The sequence below is a fragment of the Crinia signifera genome, chromosome 6, assembly GCF_055691185.1.
Source record: "Crinia signifera chromosome 6, ASM5569118v1, whole genome shotgun sequence".
Classification (NCBI taxonomy): domain Eukaryota; kingdom Metazoa; phylum Chordata; class Amphibia; order Anura; family Myobatrachidae; genus Crinia; species Crinia signifera.
In genome coordinates, this window is record NC_139222.1 from 209,813,936 (window position 1) to 209,834,107 (window position 20,172).

At 44.6% G+C, this 20,172-nt stretch overlaps 1 protein-coding gene and 1 long non-coding RNA gene across 4 annotated transcripts in view; one reads left to right on the forward strand and one right to left on the reverse strand.

The window, feature by feature from the left end:
* SDK2 (sidekick cell adhesion molecule 2) overlaps positions 1-20,172 on the forward strand; it is a 561,876-nt gene that overhangs the window by 345,801 nt on the left and 195,903 nt on the right. The gene's annotated exons all lie outside the window — the stretch shown is intronic.
* LOC146007201 (uncharacterized) lies at positions 2,367-19,905 on the reverse strand. The gene is made up of 6 exons (XR_014444277.1): positions 19,741-19,905; positions 16,175-16,331; positions 14,946-15,083; positions 13,206-13,256; positions 11,637-11,700; positions 2,367-2,922 (listed from the first exon to the last, which is right to left on the reverse strand). It is a non-coding gene; the product is annotated as an uncharacterized LOC146007201 (long non-coding RNA).

The window sequence follows — 20,172 nt, forward strand, 5'->3', positions numbered from 1 at the left end:
GAATAACGATTAGAGGAAAGCCCCTGTGTATTAAGGGCCCGGGATCACATCAGGATCTAAACACTGGCTCGGCTTATTCTTGCAAGGAATCGCTGTGGGACGCAAGTCATAAATTAATAACACGGAGGATAAATATAAAATTAGAGAGAGCAGCCAGGCACAGCTCAATGGACTGTCCCAAAGACCTAGCGCTCTTCTCAACAGGAGTGTGAAACTCATTAATAATAGGTGTTCTTTAACCTCTTCATTGCCCTGCAAACTGAACCGGAAAAAAAGAATTTGTCCATTCCTGCTGTACAGTTGAATGGTTTGTAATAGTTCTGGGATGCAAGCAACTATATTATAATGGAATTTCATGGTAATTTGGTTATTTCCAATGGTAGGCTTTTTCATAGGAGTTATTTCTTAAGCCTATACTTTGAAAGGGAAAAAAATATCACTTGTTAAGTCGAAACCTTTATTGAGCATTGGGAAATTTGCAGAATAAGGTTAAGTTTGTATAAATCTTTAATTAAAGTGGTAAATGATGTATTGCTGAAATGCTAATTCTTCCACTGGTGTTTTGTTTGTATGAGAAAATAAAACCGTAAATGCAAATTAGCCCTACGCATTTGTGATGTGATTTGCATGTAAAAAAGCCGCTGTAAGGTTGTTTTGCGCAGGACATGTACACTTATGAATTGCACCAGATGCAATGGGAGCTGTTTTTACCATTTGTTGTTTTTAGCACAACTCTGCTAGAACAATTTTCGAAGTGGGGAGAGAATACTTAAGGCCTATACACACTGGGCAATTTTGAGCCGAAAGAAGCTCAGTTTTACCTGTTTCAGCTTTCAGCTCAAAAGCCGCCCAGTGTGTATGGGCCAGCAATTAGCAGTGACAGCTGATGTGCGCTCCTGCATCCTCGCCAGCCACGGCCTCTCATCTGCTGGTGTTACCAGCAGATGAGCGATGGGGTGGACGGTTTTCCATAACGCCCTGCTATGGAAAGCCGTCCTCCCCTAGTCTTTTCTACTGCTCCACAGTCCAGTGCATAACACAATATTATCCAGTGGTATGCGGCTAATTAATCTACGGTGTCTACATAGACAGTCAATAAGTCGACAGGGTCAAAAGGTCAACTTGGTCAAAAGGTCGACAGGGTTTTTCACAATTTAAAAAAAAGTTTAACTTTTTCATACTTTGCCATCCATGTGGACTTCAACTGGGAACGGCATAGTGTGCCGAGCGAAGCAAGACACCAGGCCCGAAGCATGGCAAGCAAAGCTAGCCATGCAAGGGTACATATTACACTAATTTGAACATTGACATCTAAAAATGTGGAAAAACTTATTTTGACCTTTTGTGTGTCGACCTTTTGACCATGTCAGCTTTTTATATGTTGACCCTTTAAACCCTGTCAACCTCTATTGCATGTTGACCTTTAGCGTTTGACCTACTGCCTATCTATTTATACACTGTAGATCTACACTTGGCATTGGACTTGGTGGTGTGTGGATTGCATGCAGCTGCTTGGCCATGGAAATCCATTCTGTTACGCTCCCGCTGCACAGTTTTTGTGCTTACATTAACACCATGAATTAATTAAGCGTGGACAATTACTTTTCTCCATATAATGTAGTTTCCATGGTATGTAGCTGTAACGTGGCCACTACAATCTGCTCCATTGTGACATACTGTCCTGAAAGTAGTCAGCAGGGTGGCCATCAGGGGGGTCTATGGGGACTCCAGCCCTGGTAGGGTTACCACCTCAACCCTATAATTCTGGACACATACTGTATTAATTACACAGGTTCTGTGGCTGATTAGAACCAGGTGAATTGTGAGTGAGTCTTGAAGTCAGTCAACCACAGAACCTGTGTAATTAATATGTGCCCAAAAATAAGGGGATGAGGTGGTAACCCTAAGTCCTGGACCCAGACAGAAAGGGGTCCAAGGACTGGAGATTATAAAGTATAATTTGTCATACACGTAGTTCAGATTTCCCTTGAAGCAATGTAGAGGTTTGAGTAGTGCGGCCAGCGCTGCAGACACCGGTCTCTCCAGACATTCAAGGTGTTTGAGGAAGGGAAGGCGGACCCTACCTATTTTGTCAGTCCCAGGCCCCACAATTTCTGATGGCAGCTCTGGTAGTCAGGGACAGCAGTCATGTAGCTCTTCTCACATATGAAAATCTATAACATTGTTAGGCCTTTCATTAAAAAGGAGAGAAGCTGTATATTTGCTAGAGACAGGACATACATCTTTCTGGCATGCTAGGGGTGGGTGCAAAGTCTGCTTTGAGGCTGAGCGGATGTTGAAAATATCGGCTAAATATGCCAGCAACACTCACATTTGCTATATAAATTCAAATAAGAAATGCTGTGTAAAAAAGATTGCATTTTCTTTATGAGGTAAACATTACAGGTCATTATGATGAATAACAATGTTTGCCTGGCAATTTTCACACCTACTTTGCCAAATTCACGTGGCACTCAAATGGTTAATAAGGATCATGTCAATACAATCTTACTTTCATCTTGGCCATCTCTGGATGAAAATAGCTCAATATATTTGTATTATGTTTTTACATTTATTTGTTTAATATATTAATAGGCACATTGAGAGTTTATCGGACACTACTGGGGTTCTAGGCTGCCCCTTAGCCACCTCGTATGCCTAAATCAGAGAGATGTTGCTGAGAAATGGCTGTTGCTTGAAGACTGTTTGGCAGACATGGGGCTGACAAGACCGCAGCAGTGTTCTTATAATGGGTTTGTCCTGTTCTTTTCTTACATCACCCTGCTCTTCTCCCTCCCTTACGCCATTAATGAACAGAATTTGTCCTCAATGTGAGAAAGCAAAGGAAGGATGAGTTTCTTGGCAGCGAGCTTGCTTTTGTGCAGAGGGGATGGTACCTTCAGCATCCAAACAGCATCTGAACTGGAGCCAAAATCAAATTGTTTTAGTAAAAAAGAAAGTACAATGCAATGCAGGCAGACTTAGAAATGTTTTGAGGACATTGATATGTTAAGTGAATAGTAAGGAAATCCAAACAGTTAGAACCCATTCAGTAACACCACAGTGACTAACCCTAGTTCACTTCCGAAAGGATCCGATCCAGCTCAAATATGTATCCTAAAATCTCTGAGATCTAAATACAGGTGATTCAGCTAGGCTCCTACAATATGTGTGTAATTATATATATATATATATATATATATATATATATATATATATATATATATATATATACTTACGGTATATTGAACAGATTCGTTTTGAATGTTTTAAAAAAATCCTCATGTGTGTAATTAACCTCCCTTGCATTTGGCACAGAGAGAGCAGGCTGACTGAAGAGAATACATTTTATGGATAAAATAGACAGAAATAGACTTTGTAAATGAATTTCTTACTGTAAATGTCTGCCATTTGTCTGTGCCACTGCCTATACAGAAACATCACATTTATAAATTCTGTCATTTTTCTTGAGATTTTCCATAAAAAAACAAAGTAAGACATAAACAAAAGACATACAAGGATTTAGCAGCTAGGGTCTACACTAGACTGTTTGTTGTGCGACAGTAAATACAAGAAGAACACAAGGTCTATGCAATTGTTAAGACATATACAGTATATTGCCAGTATAACAACTAACTCTGAAGCATTTTGTATCAGCTGATATACCCGAAGGCGCCATTCGGGTAACGCACTTAGGAGATATTACGGAGTCTATACATTATGATAATAATGATCACAGATTTAACTAAACAATACCCACCCTTGTATTTTGAACTTGTAGATCATATATTGAGACACAATGTCGCAATGGGCCATATTAACTATTATATGGGTACCTAGCCATCAAATGCAGACTCCACACAGTGAGGGTTGGGGTGGGAAATTAACCTATGACCTCAGGGCAATGAGGTAGTAATGATAACCATTACACTGCGTGTTGCCCAAACTATATTACAATACGATATAAATGTTGTATTGTTTGTTGCTCAACATTCACAGGGGTGGGGGGGGTGATTCCACTGCTGAGTCACTCCACGGGGGGAGGGGGGTTTGCAGCATGAAGAGTTGTGGGGGGGAGGGCTGCAGCTGCCCCCGAGTATCTCCACAGGGGTGGGGGGGGGGATTTGCGACCAGCCCCACCGCTCACCTGCTCTATGGTGGAGAGGGTGGATGTGGCCGCCGCTGAGTCACTCCATGGGTGGGGGGGCTGGTGCCGGGTGACGCTAACCCGTTGCACAGGGGGGGGGGGCGACACTAACCCGGCTGCACAAGGGAGAGCCCGTCATGTGAACAGTAAAACAACACTTATCGCTGCCAGTGTTGCATCGCCCTGCTACCAGGTTACTTTTCTCAATAAATTGCACATATTAAGATTTTCTATCCCTGCAATGAGCAATTGTACCAAATCTTAATTTTCAACAGGTCTTGATGAATAGATCCCTATAAGTCTAGGAACCTCTATAGAGATCTATAGATCATAGCACCAGTGTGGCAGGTACCGATGTGAATGATTTAATATGGTCTTGAAAGCAACAGCAATAATAGTTTACCCAGTGTGTAATGGTAAAAATGAAGATGGCCAGATGACAGCTGAATAGACAGTGAATTTGGTTTATCAGCAGACCTTTCCACATCAGTGATTTGTAGAAGTGCTAGAGTAATCTTCAGTCAAAGTATGTGTTGGTAATGGCTGAAAAAATCATATGGTAGCTAATGCAGGCAGACGTCTCTGCACTGTGTATCATCGTACAGAATTGTCCTTTCATATGCTTTCATTCCCAGGCAGAGCTGTAACGGACTGTGGCATTCTTAGAACAGACAGCCTTAGATCCAAGCTGTATTACAGCAATTAAATAATGGATAATACACCCCTACCATAAATTATATGGATATTAATAAGTGACAAGGAGTCCTGTGATCATATAAAACATGTAGATAGAATAAGAGGTGACTTCTATTATCCATAATCATTTACCATAGGGCGTGAGTTAGTCCTTAATCTACAAATATTTCCCTAATGAACACTGGGCTGGTGATCTCAGAGCTCACTTTGCATACAGATTGTCATACAATTTGCAGAAGTGTTTACACACATATATATATATGTAAACATCTCATACTTGCCAACTTTTCAATGTCCCTCTCTGGGAGAAGCCCGGAGACGACAACTAAATGTGCAAAATCTGTATCAAAGCCCCGCCCCCAATCCATGCAAACGCCAGGATTGGCAGGTCTAAAACGACGCGAAATGATGCGATTCGCTGCATTTTAGTCCCGCCCCCTCCCCCGGCCTTGTGATTTATGGCACTTCTTTCCCCAGCTCCAAGGGGGGGGGGGGGGGGGGCTCTAGGGGGAATGCAAGAGCATTGCCCACCTACCCGCCCCAGTAGAGCTTACAATCTATGTTCCCTACCACATTTATACGCACACACAGACACTCTAGGGTTAATTTGTTAGGAGCCAATTAGCTTACCGGTGTATTTTTGGATTGTGGGAGGAAACCGGAGTACCCGGAGGAAACCCACGCAAGTACGGGGAGAATATACAAACTCCGCACAGTTAGGGCCATGGTGGGAATTGATCCCATGGCCTGAGTGCTGTAAGGGAAGTAACGCTAACCATTACAAAATCCGTACTGCATATGTGCATCACTTTGTGGGACAGATGCACTAAGCTTCAAAAGTGATAAAATGGAGAGTGATAAACCACCAGCCAATCAGCTACTACCTTCCATGTCACAGACAGGAGCTGATTGGCTGGCTGTTTATCACTCTAAATTTTATCACTTTTGAAGCTTAGTGCATCTGGCCCTGTGTAAAGATATACTATTTTATTATTTACATCAACGTACTGTACTTCAGTTGATAAGCAAGGGGACATGAGAGGAATCGGGCGAGCTGGGAGAAACTGAGGGAGATAGGATGGAGTGAGAGAGAGAAGACAGTACAGCAGGAAGTAAAATGGTGGTGACAGGGTGTTGGACAGAGAATTGATGCCCAGCTGACAGAAGGTCTAATGGGTCAGCATTGTGCAATGAATTCAGTCAGGGGAGCTGCAGACTGTCAGAGGCTGCAGGACTGGAGTCAGTGACTGTCCTGTCAGCATGCTTGATTAGTTGCTGGCTCTCCCTGAGCTAAATTCCAGAGGTGGAAGCCAACAACGACCTCTGGAGCCAAATTAAATAGGTGGTGGTATTTAAATGGATATGTCACTGTGGATTACATTTATTTACCTTAACAAAACAATACAAATTGCTTAAATATTATCCAAGACATATGCTCCAAAACTGTATTGTTTTCTTCCTCACATATTTATCATCTATTTAATTTGCCAGTGGCATTGCATGCAAATGAAGTAGAGGATATATTTCACTCTGCATGAACAAAATGGATAAATAGCTGGTTTCAATGAAAGAGCAGAGTTTTGACATATGGGACCCATATATTCCTTTTTCATTTATTTTCAAGGACGATTAGTCATGATTTAATTCACTAATTTATAAATGCAAATGATCTTTAGAATGACCAAAGTGTTGCTATATAATCCAGTATAGCCTGACATAGTAAGGGATGGTCTTGGTGTCTCATTCGCTGGAATACAAATATCAGCAATCCAGTCCCACTCATCTGGCTAGGGTTGCTGATATTTCTAGTTCTTCAACAACCGCCTGAGCATCTCAAGGTGTCTACCTTTATAGATTCCATAGGATGTAGCTTCTGCAAAAATAACTCTCAATACTGGTCCAGCACTCAAAGTCACTCTGCTGCACTATTGCTTAGCCAGTGTTAATGAAAAGGAAATTAAGTTCCACGGATTTTGAAAGCTGTGCACTGTACTTCAACATTTCTTTGAAATGCAATGTCCTTACACTGGCTAGCAGAAATCACTGAAATTAGGCTCTAGGGATCTTTTGATTTGTTTTAAGAATATTACTTGATATTTGTTTTGGAAATGTAATCTTCAATTATATTCAATATCTCCCTGCTTGCAAAGAGCTACTTTCCCTGCTGCTTCTAAGAAGGAACAAAGTCCCTTTCAGATATAATTATCTGGCTTCCCCTTGGCTTGGACTTAAAACATAAAGCATCGGTGGAAGCCGGAGTTACCCCTTTCACACATGGTGACGACTCAAGTTATTCCCAGGTCATCATCCTCCACACCGACCCAGGGTCAATCAGTGACCCAGTTTTCAGGTATTAACCCCTTCAGTGGTGGGGTTTTTTTCGGGAGTGCTCCCCACTAGGCCAGTTTTTTATGGGGAGCGCTCCCTTAAAAAATAACCACCACTACCTCCCTGGGTCCGGGCAGCGCCGCTGCACTGTCAATCAGCGGCTGCCCCGACCTGCGCCCCCCACGCCGCATCCCTGTCCCCGGCAGCCGGCTTGTCATAAGCCGGTGCCGGGGACTTCAATAAGAAACCCGGAGGGGAGGGGGGAGGAGGAGGGAGGAGGCGGCGCCACAGATGGGAGGGCTCTAAACAGGGGCAATCCCAAGAATTTTCCATGCTTGCCAGACTGGGCACTGAGGCACAGCCTGGAAAATTCTCGGGATTGCCACTGAAGGGGTTAAGTGGGTGCTTGGAGATAGGTGCTTAGAAATGATGAAACTCCCAGCACTACTGTCCATGGCCAATCAATATTTTTTAGGTGTTACCCAGGTTATCAAGTCCCAGGAAAATCCCTGGTAGAGTGCAGGGTCACAGACCTGGGTCTGTGACCCTGCACTCTATGTGAAGATGGAGATAGAGGGGCAGATTTATTAAACCAGCCAATCAGCTCCTAGCTGTCATTTTCAAACCCAGCATGTGAATTCATTCATAGTTGATTGCCTGGTACTTGATTAGCGGACACTTAATCAGGCTTAATAACTCGGCCCAGAATTAGTCCACTTTCCTATAAGAGATCAGCCCAGTCAAAGCAATGTTCTGAGTTGCTCATGTGTAAGCATATGTCCGTACATGCACAGTAAAACCACCTGGGTCTGATACCAGAAGTTGGGAAATAGCGCAACTCTGTATGCAAGGCTGAGACATGGGAACCTTAATAGCTCCAAAGTAACATTCTAAATAAAGTTAGCTGCATCAAAATTTTTGAAAGAAGAAAAAAGGGGGCCTGGACATGATCCGATACAGCTGTCATCAAGGAGGGGAGGTGGCTAAAGTAAAGCCAAGCTCTTTACAAGCACTAGGCACGCCCCCTAGGTGATGATGTTTGGAGGCATGTTACCTGTTAGCCATAAAACAATGTTGTTTTTCAGTGTGACCTGCACATGCTAGATTATGGGCCTAATTCAGACCTGTTTGCTAGGCTGAGTATGTTTGCAGCCTAGCGTACAGGTAAATGCCCATAAACCGCTGAGCGTTTGCCTAATCCAGCCTTTTGTCCGGCCCCTTCCCTTAACACACATTGACCATCGGGGATGGGGATGAATTCTGCCCATAATGAACGGGTCTGAATCAGTCCCCTATGTTCCCCGCAGAGCACTTGACTGCCACTTGTGATCCACATTACCTGTCACAATGGATGACATTTTTCTGTTGTACATGTAACTTGCTCTCTGAAAGCTTTGCATTTCTCTATTATACTGTCTAACAATAAAATTCTATTTGCAAGATATTGTTCCTAGAAACAGGAATGTTACAGATAATGCAGCCAAAGTGATTTCCTATGTACATGTAGCTAAAGACACAGCAGTCCTGCCATCACCTCAGCTGTTACTATGCCTCTTCTTCTGCTGTTGATCACATTGTGATGCGACTGTCCTCAGTTCCCTCCACTCAGTATTCTCTCCCTCTAAATTTCATCACACTTTTAGTGTTCCTCCCTCCGCCATTGTTCCCTTTCCAATAGTTATGTACATTAATTTATCATTCTTACATTTTGTTTTGTAGTTAAAGCACAGATTGCAGCTATTTTATTTTACTCAGCTTTGCATGGCTTTTTTGTTCATTGTGACACATGTATACTTTAAATGCCTTATGTTTCTGTTTTGAAAAAAAAAAAAAAAAGTACAAAACTCATCCTTTCATTGTGCTGATTGTTAGTGTAGCTGCAGATCTCTGGGATAATTCTGGTTGGCTCGGTAAGCAACAAAATACGCTGCTTACCGAGTGCTTAAACAAAGCCCCGCCGAACACCCCCCCCCCCCCCCCACCTCCCCACCGAATCCCCTCAGTACCATAGTAGAATCATCCCCCTAGGTGGTTATTTTACTAAAGCTTCTATGATGCAATAGAGAAATGATAGACAGAATCTGATTGGTTGCTATGGGCAGGGGTAAACGCAGGATTTTCAGAAGAGGGTTTCCAGAGAGGGGCGGAGCAAAGCACGGAGATGGACACTTAGGTGACCCAGTATATGCCGGGTCAGTTAAAGTATTATAGATAGATCAAATGTATATAAATAATAATAATAATTATATATATATAGATATATATAACAATTGGATGATCCGGCACTCCAGAGAAATAAGGCGATACCGGGGTGCCTTCCAGCGGGGTAATATATACAGGTTTCACCTCCTCCTGCTGTGCAAGCAACAAGTGGAAGAAAATAGGCGGCACTCTCCGGTTTTGGAATAATACGTTTTTAGTGCAAAGTGAAATTACATGACTGACGACGTTTCAAGACAACGTCTTTTCTTCAAGTCAGATTACAGTGACAAATTATTGCAAACAGATAACCATCATATAGACCGGATCTAGTATCACCAATGTCTGAATACAGGTCTGTATTCAGACATTGGTGATACTAGATCCGGTCTATATGATCCAGGTCACCGTTTGCCATTGGAGAAAAATTCTTTTCCACCTATAATTTACTGGAAAATTCATTCTGGCTGGATAAAAGTCAGTTCTGGCACACAGTCAATCCACAAAGTAGGATACATTCCTTTAACGTATGTTTCAAAGATATTGAAACTGTCACCTGATGAAGTCGTATAAGACGAAATGCGTCGGGTATCTGTTTTTTGAAGACCTGCACTTCAAAACCTGTGTCTGAAAAATAAATAATTTATTTGAACTGAATTTTATGTGTTGTTGTCTACCGGATAATTATAATCCTAAAGTGTTGGACATCACTGAGCACACTCTATATCTTTTCATTTTATATATATATATATATATATATATATATATATATACATATATATATATATATATATATATATGTGTGTGTATATATATATATATATATATATATATATAAACAGCAGTGTAGACCCCCTGGGCATAGCAATGTATTGGGGCCCCTACCTATCCTCCAGTGGTAGGGGTGGGGGGTGCTATGAGCAGAAGCTTTGATGTCCCGCGGATGGTAGCGGGTATTATATCAACCGCTCAGCATAAAGGGCCTGGATCAGTAATTTCGACTAATTACCCCTTTACTGCACAGATGGTGGGAGATGAGGTGAGAGAAGGGGGCATTGGGCTGAATGAAGGGGTGCTGATACATAACTTCCAGGGTGGTAGAGGATGTTTAATACGCAGAGGAGGGGTGTATAGTGGAGTGGGCTTATTATTCATAATTTTCTGGTGGGAGGACAGCTTGCTTGACTGCAGATATCTCCAGTTCCCCAAAATAGATTTCAGGAGGCAGTGCAATCTGCCAACGAGAATATAAAACTACATACCAGGTGTGTGGAGCTGGAGCAGTAACCAGCTGCTGGAAGGCTGATATCTCTGGTTGTGGGCAAAGTAGAGACAAGCTACTAGTGTTCATCAAAGGGGGAGAGTCCCAGATTTTGGAATATACCCTCAGAAAAACTCTAAATCAGACAGAAACTGAAATATCTGACTGGGAAGAGCAATTAACAGGCTTGGATGGGGACCACTGCTTTGAAGTCAGATATCTCTGGTTCTCAATGGCCGATTTTTAAAATTCTTGTACCCATGGAAAGAGGGGATCCTTAGCTTTCAGTCTAGAACCCTTATGTTCCTGGGGGAGTTTCTGTGTACTCCCCCCCCACACACACACACACAGGCGCCACTGATGGGCACTATCACCTCTTTTAATTTTTAGAAGTTTTAGTAAATTTACCCCTGTTTTTTTTATTTATTGAACAAAGTTTCCCATGTTCCACTTTAGGTGTGTGTTGGGATATGTATATTTTCTATTTGGAACTCAATAAATAGGCCTTACCTATTTGTATCACTGTCACATGACTTCATTTGAAAGTGCTCTGTGGGTCAAAGTACTGTATATCATTCACTATCACTACTCATAGTTGATAATCACCACATGCAGAAAGGATACTTGTATGACAATTTTTTACTGTTTCTATAGAGTATGAGGTTCTATAAAACTTCCTGTAAGTGGGCTTAGTTGTAATTAACATGTGTAGCCAAGATTATAAGTAGAACATTCACAGCATACAAAAAAAAAAGTAATACCTCTTTTACACTGAGCCTCTGACCTACAGTAGGATATTGCAGTCATGGCTTGGTGTGAAAGTGTGAAGATCAGTGTTATTCCTAACCCGAATAAGCTGCAATACTGTACATACTTGCCTGCTCTCCTGGATCCTGCAGGAGACACCCGTTGTTTGAGGTACTTCCCACAGTGTAGGCTCCCCTTCTGCATACTTCATAGTGGAGTGGGCAGAATGTGGAAATATGTACAAGAAATCTACATTACCTGATGAAGGGGTGGATCCTAATGCTGCAATCTTGTGGTTTATCTTGTGGTTTTCGGCACGCCCCTGTGTAAATATAATCCAATCATGGTGGTTACTCTTAAGGGTGGAGTCTAATCACATGTGATACCCGGGAGCCCCCTGTCCCTGCCCACCTGCTTCTCCTCTCAAAGCATAGGGGTATATGTATGAAGGCTCAATATGGGGGAGAACTGCTATTTGCACCGTTATGTGCGCTGATACCACTTTTACACATGTATAAAGGACGAGAAGTGTTCTAAATGACAGGGGTGCTATGTGTCACTAACATTATCGATGTTACAAGTTAGCATGCAATGGCAACATAATCCTCATTGGCATAGTTATGATTGAGATACCAACAGTCGAGATTCTGATGCCGGCATTGTCAGCAATGCCGAGATCCCGGTGCCGGTCTTGTGACCAGTGTTGGGATTCTGGCATCAATATTCTAAATGGGTTGGGATCGTTTGGTCGAATGCATTATGGTCGAATGTCATTACATCGAATCCATTAGGTCGAATTGCTAAAAGGTCGACATGATTCTAGGTCGACATGGGAAAAGGTCGAAATGATTCTAGGTCGAAAGGTCATTAGTTCAACAGGTCATTAGGTCGACAAGGTCATTAGGTCGACATTGTCTAGGTCGACATTCACAAAGTCGACATGGGGTTTTTCACTGTTTTTTTACCTGAATGTCAACACAGTCGACATGGACACAGTTTAAAGTGCACTGCATCCGCTCGCTATGCGTCGGGCACGGTGCCTCGCTACGCTCGGCACACTATTTTATTCTCCCACCACGCCCTAGTGGATGGTAGGGCATGAAATACCGCCTGTCAGCACATGTCGGCTCAAAAAACAGTGAAAAACCCCATGTCGACTTTGTGAATGTCGACCTAGACAATGTCGACCTAATGACCTGTCGAACTAATGACCTTTCGACCTAGAATCATTTCGACCTTTTCCCATGTCGACCTAGAATCATGTCGACCTTTTAGCAATTCGACCTAATGGATTCGATGTAATGACATTCGACCATAATGCATACGACCAAATGACCGCATCCCTTCTAAATACTGGTCTGCTAACCAAATCCCACATCAGCAAGTTTGACCTCCACCTACTGAGTGTACTAACACCAGCCCAAAATAATCTGTGTAACCGAGTGCCAAACTTATTCTGTGGCCAAACTTTGAAGAGGTCCAGTTGTTCAGGTCTCGAATCAGGTAGCAGGAAGTAAGTGCATGAGGTACATTAACTGACTATCAATAATGATACTTTTAAGCAGTAAAATGTTATCAAAACTTTAATACTTACTAAGTTTAGCATAGTCTCCTAGAATGGCTAACACTAATTAATTTTTTTAGGTCTCCCGGTTTACAGGAGAATATAAATAACCCTCCTTCTTCCTTTGCATTTCTGCAGGGAAGTGGCAGTGATAAAACACTTTGCTGTGTATTGAACCAACATGGTTCTGCTTATTGGTGCAAAATGCATTGAATGAGGCAGTGTGCTGTGCCACCCCCCACATCTTAGCCCTCGGGACTTACCCTTCCAAGATCGCCAGGAGTAGAGTTGAACACAGTCGGCAGCTATGTAAGCTGAAAGCAGAGTTTGTAATGTGTATTAGTAAGGAGTGCTCAGCTAGTTGTCTAAAGATCTAAACATGTCTGAATGTATTGATCGGCCAAAATAAAAGCAGAATATTGATCAGAATCCCAAGCACAGTAATCTAGAGGCTTGACACTCTTTTAAACTAGACTATTGTTTTGTCTCTATAGGGAAGCTTGCTGGCACTTTCCCTAGTCTATCTGTTGTTTTCCCCATATTTTGCTATTATATTTTCACTACATGCTTTCTTGCATTTCTGTTCAGGGGAAGAGAGAATTGGGGATAGGAAGAAGTTTGTAGTTGCACCTGTAAATGTTGAATAAGGGAGTGCGAATGTGCTTTGTGCCAGTTCTTGTGCTGGATGAGCAATCAGGGCTGAATCGGTCCTATCATACTTACCTACTTATTTATTCTGCTCTCCAAGAAAAGCCCAGAGAGGAGCCTCTCAGCTGAACTTCTGGGGGTGGTGACGTAGCCTGATGTAGGCATGTGATGCAGAGGGTCGAGGCTAAAAATTACCCAATTTTTATAATTTTAGTCTCCCCCAAACATCTGCAAATGTCGGGTTTTGAACCAGCAGAGGAGGGGGATGGGGGCGTCCAGGGACATGCAGAAGGCTTGGTCACCTTCTGGGGGGCAGGGTGGAGGACCCGATTTTCAGGAGCCCGGTCATTCTGGGAGGGTGGGCGAGTATGTGAAAAATTAAAGGAAGTTTGACATTTATTTAAGAGATTAGAGACAGACTAAAATTACAAAAAAAATATAATCAAGGACATTCATTTATCAAGTGCAAAGCAGCCGAGATGTTTTTTTAGCACCACTGTTGCTCTTAGGTGTGAATAGATTCCTCTAAATGCACATGCCGTCATACATGGAGCAAGGTGATGGCATTGGTGGGTGAGCAGAACTTGCACTGAATGACAGGAGGAGTTGGGCAGCTAAAGCATAACCTGCAAGTGCTTGGTTTAGTGTGTGTGTGTGTGTGTGTGTGCACGTGCATTGAGTTTCTTCCCCAGCTTGCTTCTGGGCACGGCACCGTATGTTTTCTGTGTAGGCTGCATAATAGAACAATTTATCCCAGGTGTTTTCTTTCCACAAACCTCAGATATAAAACTCTGAGATACTTTTCTCCTCCTGCAGCCAAATTCAGATCAGCACACTCCCAGCCTTCCTCTATGTATTCCAGCATTTCTGTTATTCCTTCCTACCGTTGTCGTTTTTTAAACCTTAACAAAAGAGAGCCAGGTGAGGACTGGCTCTGTGATCATTGTAATAAGGTAGAGTTGTTTCTGAAGATGAGTATCTCTACATAGGATCTGTCACTTAGTCTTCATCCCGTTACAAGGCTCACACAACCGTCTGCCCTCGGGGTGCCTTGCTTCACTGCACTTAAATCTTTCAGTTTCAATAAAGCACATTTTACACATCGTTCCCAAAGCACAGCCTTGTGTAGCGTCCTCCGCAGCATAGTGCCTTACACCTGTTGTATATTACCATGAAAATAGTTACGTGGCTAGTACCATGGGGTCCATGTATATGTACTAAATATATTACCAGATTAAACAGTTTATGACAATGATTAGTTTTTGTCCAGATGATATTGTACAACAACACTTCATGTGTGAGTTTCTGATTATTTTACATCTGATTATCATTGTCACTGTAGGCCTAACTCTTACTGCTCCCAGCTCAAATCATCTTCAATATTGTCCTCATCTTCAGTGTCGACATCACTGAGGTCCCCTAAAGACGCGACAGCGGCTTCGGGTGACAATCTGTTATTTCGACATTGTGTTCTGCTGTGCACGTCACAGAACCTTGAAATAAGGAAAAATACATATAAAACATGGAAGGTACTATGGGGTCCATTTGAACACAAAGAACAGTAAATAGACAAAGACACCAAAACTAGCGAACGTGTGCCACATTCTTAGGAAGTCCTTACAAGAAAATATGTGTAAGGCAAGGTCACTATTCGTGATAGTTTCAAGGAAACAATGGTTCAAAGAGGAGTGGGGTCAGATAGACCCTATGGTCTGTCTGATCCCAAACGGGCACGGGGCATACCCATGAAAATGGTGAGTGAGCCCATGCGAACGCAGGCGGGCACCTGCCGTCCATTCTCAGATGTGACTGACTTAGATTTGCTAACAGGGTAAAATTCATTCTTTGGTCGTGACCATCAAATGATTTCAGCCCCGTACGCTACCCTACGAATGGATGTATATGCAAAACATCCATTTGCAAAGCAGCGGGGATGTGCACGCCGTGGCGGCCGGCGGCGGAAGGCTCGCTAAGCAGTGCATTTTTGCTGCTCAGTGAGTCAATCCGAAACACTCCCACAGTCTGGGTTATCTTCTGCCATGAAAAACATGCCAATGTATAACAGAGAGGTAGTTCATTCTGACATTCTGCTGTTCAGGGTTTGCTGTGTACGAGTCACTACCTAGCTCTTTGACTTACAGCTGTCCTGTGTAATGCACATCCAGACTGTATAAAACTCCTGTAGCATTACCTAGGAAACATTTCTACAATAGGCACACATACCTCCCAACTTATTCATTTGAACAATAGGGACACTCACCGCGTGAGCGCCCGAAAAGGGGTCATAGTGTATGCAAATTAGGGCGCGGTTTATGCAAATTATGCCGCGCCCTGTATTCGGCCACTGTATGTCAGATTGGGGGGGACTGACACCCCCCCCCCCCCCCCCCCCCCGCAGCGGGACACTGCCGGCCGCGGGAGGGACATGGGAAAGTCCCCAAAAAACTGGGGCGTTCCCGTGTTTAGCGGGACAGTTAAGAGGTATGGGCACATGTCTCACATGAGACAATGCATAAAAGTGTTACTGCACTCATAATACAGTCCAATGTAAAAGGCTTCTGCTAACATACACAAGCAAGCATACCTTGTCCTGAGTTTTAGGGTGTGCTTCTGCATCCTGCATCATCCCCAGTGATGTGTTTAGAAGCAGGGTTCAGTGATACGATCTGTAGAAAATCATATGCCCATGGTCCCGATCCTTGCTGACGTGAATGGCGGTGCTGCAAAGCCAGTAGGTGTGGCTATGAGGATGTGAATCAATGGTTAATATATGTCAATTAAAGAAATGTATACATAAGCATACCTCCCTCCTGTTTTTTTGGGATGTTCCTGGGTCCAGCCCAGGGCCGGCATTGTCCCGCGGCAGGGGGCAGTTTGGAGTTCCCCCGTCACCTGTGAATAGACACTGTGCACATGCAAACAGCATCTATTCCTGCAGCCAGAGGGGCTGGAGGCGTAGCCAGCAGCTCCCGGTGCTTCTGGGCATGCCCCCACAGCTGTGAAAATTGGGCGTGGCCTCACTGTAGCGTTGTGAGTATCAGTATAGGCCATGCCCCCTTCCTGCTAGGCCATGCCGCACGCACTGCCCCTCCTCATGTCACTGCAAAGTTGGAAGGTATGCATAAGACAATTTGGTACTTGTTTCTTATCACGGCCACAATCGCGGGCATCGTGTGCCTTAACTTTAAGGCACACGATGCGACGCGATGCCCACGATTTCCCCATAGGCTTCAATGTTAAAATATTTAACATTGAAGCCTGTGCGATGGACCCGATTTGTCGTGTGCCTTAACTTTAAGGCACACGATGCGACGCAATGCCCACGATTTCCCCATAGGCTTCAATGTTAAAATATTTAACATTGAAGCCTAAGCGATGGACCCGATTTGTCCATAGGCTTCAATGTTAAATTATTTTAACATTGAAACTGAGTCCATTTAACATAGTAAAAAATGGGAAAAGGCCGAATAAGGGCCATTTCTCATTGGCTATGGCCCCGTCATGTGTGTAAAAAATAATGGCCCCCCATTGTGGCCGCCACCCCTACGATTAACGCGAACCCGAAGCGTGGCGAGCGGCGGCGGTGCGCGTCCTCCGACCTTTTCATTCCCCTACTATCCACGTCGGCGTGGAGTTGAGAATAGATTAGTGTGGCGAGCGCAGCGAGCCACCGCGCCCGAAGCGTGGCGAGCGCACGCTGACACCTGTGAAGCCCGCGAGGGGACGCAGGGATCTGTGAAGGTATCAGCGCCCGCTCGCCACGCTTCGGCTCGGTGGCTCGCTGCGCTCGCCACACTAATCTATTCTCAACTCCACGCCGACGTGTATAGTAGGGCAATGAAAAGGTCGGAGGACGCGCACCGCCGCCCCTCGCGGGCTCGCTGCGCTCGCCACGCTTCGGGTTCACGTCAATCGTGGGGGTGGCGGCCACAATGGGGGGCCATTATTTTTTACACACATGACGGGGCCATACCCAATGAGAAATGGCCCATATTGGCCCTTTTACCATTTTTTACTATGTTACATGGACTCAGTTTCAATGTTAAAAAAATTTAACATTGAAGCTTATGGACACGATGGACCCGATTTCTCCATAGGCTTCAATGTTAAAATAATTTAACATTGAAGCCTATGGAGAAATCGGGTACATCGCGTCGGTCGCGTCGTGTGCGTTTTGGTATGCGACCGACACGATTTTTTACGACACGACCACCACGATAGAAATCGTGGTGGCCGTGCTAGGAAACAAGTACCGACAATTTCATTACAATAATTAGAAGCAGACTTTTTAAAAGTTGGATTTCAAATGAAACTTTTTTAGGAGATTTCAGTTGGCTAAATTAGACTAAGCCAATGCCTAAGAGAGGTTTTCTAAAAGTCTGTTTAAATGCTACTAGTGGCACAGATTCATTTGATCATATAGATGAGATTTTACTGCTGAGAACAAACATGGCCTCATCATGAGAAATTGAAATTGGCGGAGACATTGGCAAGCAGAGTATGTGTATTGACACTTGGTGAAAGAAGAAAGTCTGCATCTGTTCTCTGGCCAGTGACTATTCCTGGCCAACAGGGCCGGTGCTAGGGTGTCCGGCGCCCTCCTGCAAACCATACATTTTGCGCCCTTTGACATTGCCATTGCAACAAGCTGCAGCCCGATTCTGGGAGTGTATGCAACATGCGATCCCATGGAGGATCTCGGATGCATGTACATGTATGCATACACCATCTCAGTGCTGTGTCCGCAAAATGTTGCAGGCACTAAAGGTGCACAAACACGCTGCGAGAATCGCATACGTTATGGGCTAGATCGCACGTCATGCATGCAATGTGTGTGCGATGCGATCCGAAAGCAGTACAAAAAGTATGTGCAGCACTCGTGACTGAGGGGGAAAGGAGGGGAGAGAAGGAGGAGATGGAAGAAGCAGTGGCGTAACTATAGCTCCGCAGCCCCCGCGGTGGCGGGGGGGCGCAGAGAAATTGGGGGCGCCGCCGGGGGGGCTGCGGAGCTATAGTTACCCGCGGTCTGCGTCTCGCCCGGCTCTCTGTCGGGACCTTCCTGACGTCACGGTCCCGGGCGGCTCCTGCTGCAATGAAAACTGACATTTAGAAAATGGCTGCCCCCATACTGCAGACAGTTTTCTGTCTGCAGTATGGGGGCAGCCATTTTCTAAGAGTCCGTTTTCATTGTAGCAGCAGGAGCCGGCCGGGACCGTGACGTCAGGAAGGTCCCGACAGAGAGCCGGGGGCGAGACGCAGACCGCGGGTAAGAAGGGGGGCAGGTTAGGTGTGTGTGTGGGGTGGGGGGGCGCCGAATAAACGTGCGGCGTGGGGGGGGGGCTAAATAGTTACGCCCCTGGGAAGAAGAGGGGAGGAGATAGAGGGGGCGGAGTGTTGAGGACTGGCAGTGGCACTGGCACAGCACACTGAGAAGAGGGAAGGAAGGGGAGGCGGCGCTGCTGATTTGATTGACAGCTGACAGGCGCAGGGAGCAATGGTTAGGGGGTGGATCCGGACATGACATGTCATCCAGGCATTCACAGACAACGCTACATGCCTCAGCGCAAGTGTCTGTGAGGAAGAGGGGGCAGGTCGCAGGAGGAGGACAGTGTGTGCGCGGTGCAGGGAGCAGCTCAGCCTCTCCATACTGCTACCCACTGTCAGACAGGTGCTGCGGGCGGTGTGCAGGAGGCAGTGACAGTGAGGGCTGAGGCAGCTTTAGCAGAGCAGGGAGGGAGACGGGGCCTTTTCAGCATGGCGCCTCCCTGCTTTGCAGGAGCTGCTGAGTGGGTAGCGCCGGCCCTGCTGGCCAACCTGGTCTCATTAGCTGCTGTGATACTACACATCCCAGCATGTCCTGTCACAGTTCTAGCATTCTCTAATAGCAAACTGTGGGAAGGTATGCTGGGACTTGTAGTTTCACAGCACCTGAAGTGTCACAGGTTCGCAAGGTTTGGATTCTATTCCCAGCCATAGCAGGCGTGCTATGGCAGGGAATTGTTATGTCTAAAGCATGGGCATTCTCCTCACATAGGGCAGCGAATACACAGCCGTGCAATCCAGGTCTGAATCGGACCCTATCGCTCATATTGCCCCTACCTTAAGTACTGTTCATACAGTATGTGGTTGACTATACTAAAAATCAGATACCTCAAAACTATACTGTGTCTATGGTTGGTTTCTGCCAGCCTTCAGCCTTCGTTTTTGTGCCTATATCAGACTCGGCCGCACAGACTTGGAGTCATGATCTTATTTGGCTTCCTCCCTGCAAGCGCTCTGCTGCTCTGTTTCTTAGATGAAAGGTGGGAGTCAAGGCCTGTGCGGGAAGCAATGCAAAGATCTTTTGCCTGACGTAAGGCTGGAGGAAAGATTGCCGGAGCTGTGGAAGACAGGAGCACCATCTAATGGCTGTATTGCGAATTGCAGGAGTGACAAAGCGTGTCCAGATATTTATTAAAGGATCGGAGAACTGCTACATTTGTACAGAGGTGGAAAATAAGCATCTACTGATGGGAGGAGACGGGTGGATTAAAAAATTCCAAAATAATTAAGTTTCACATGAAGGCACGATTAATGCTCATG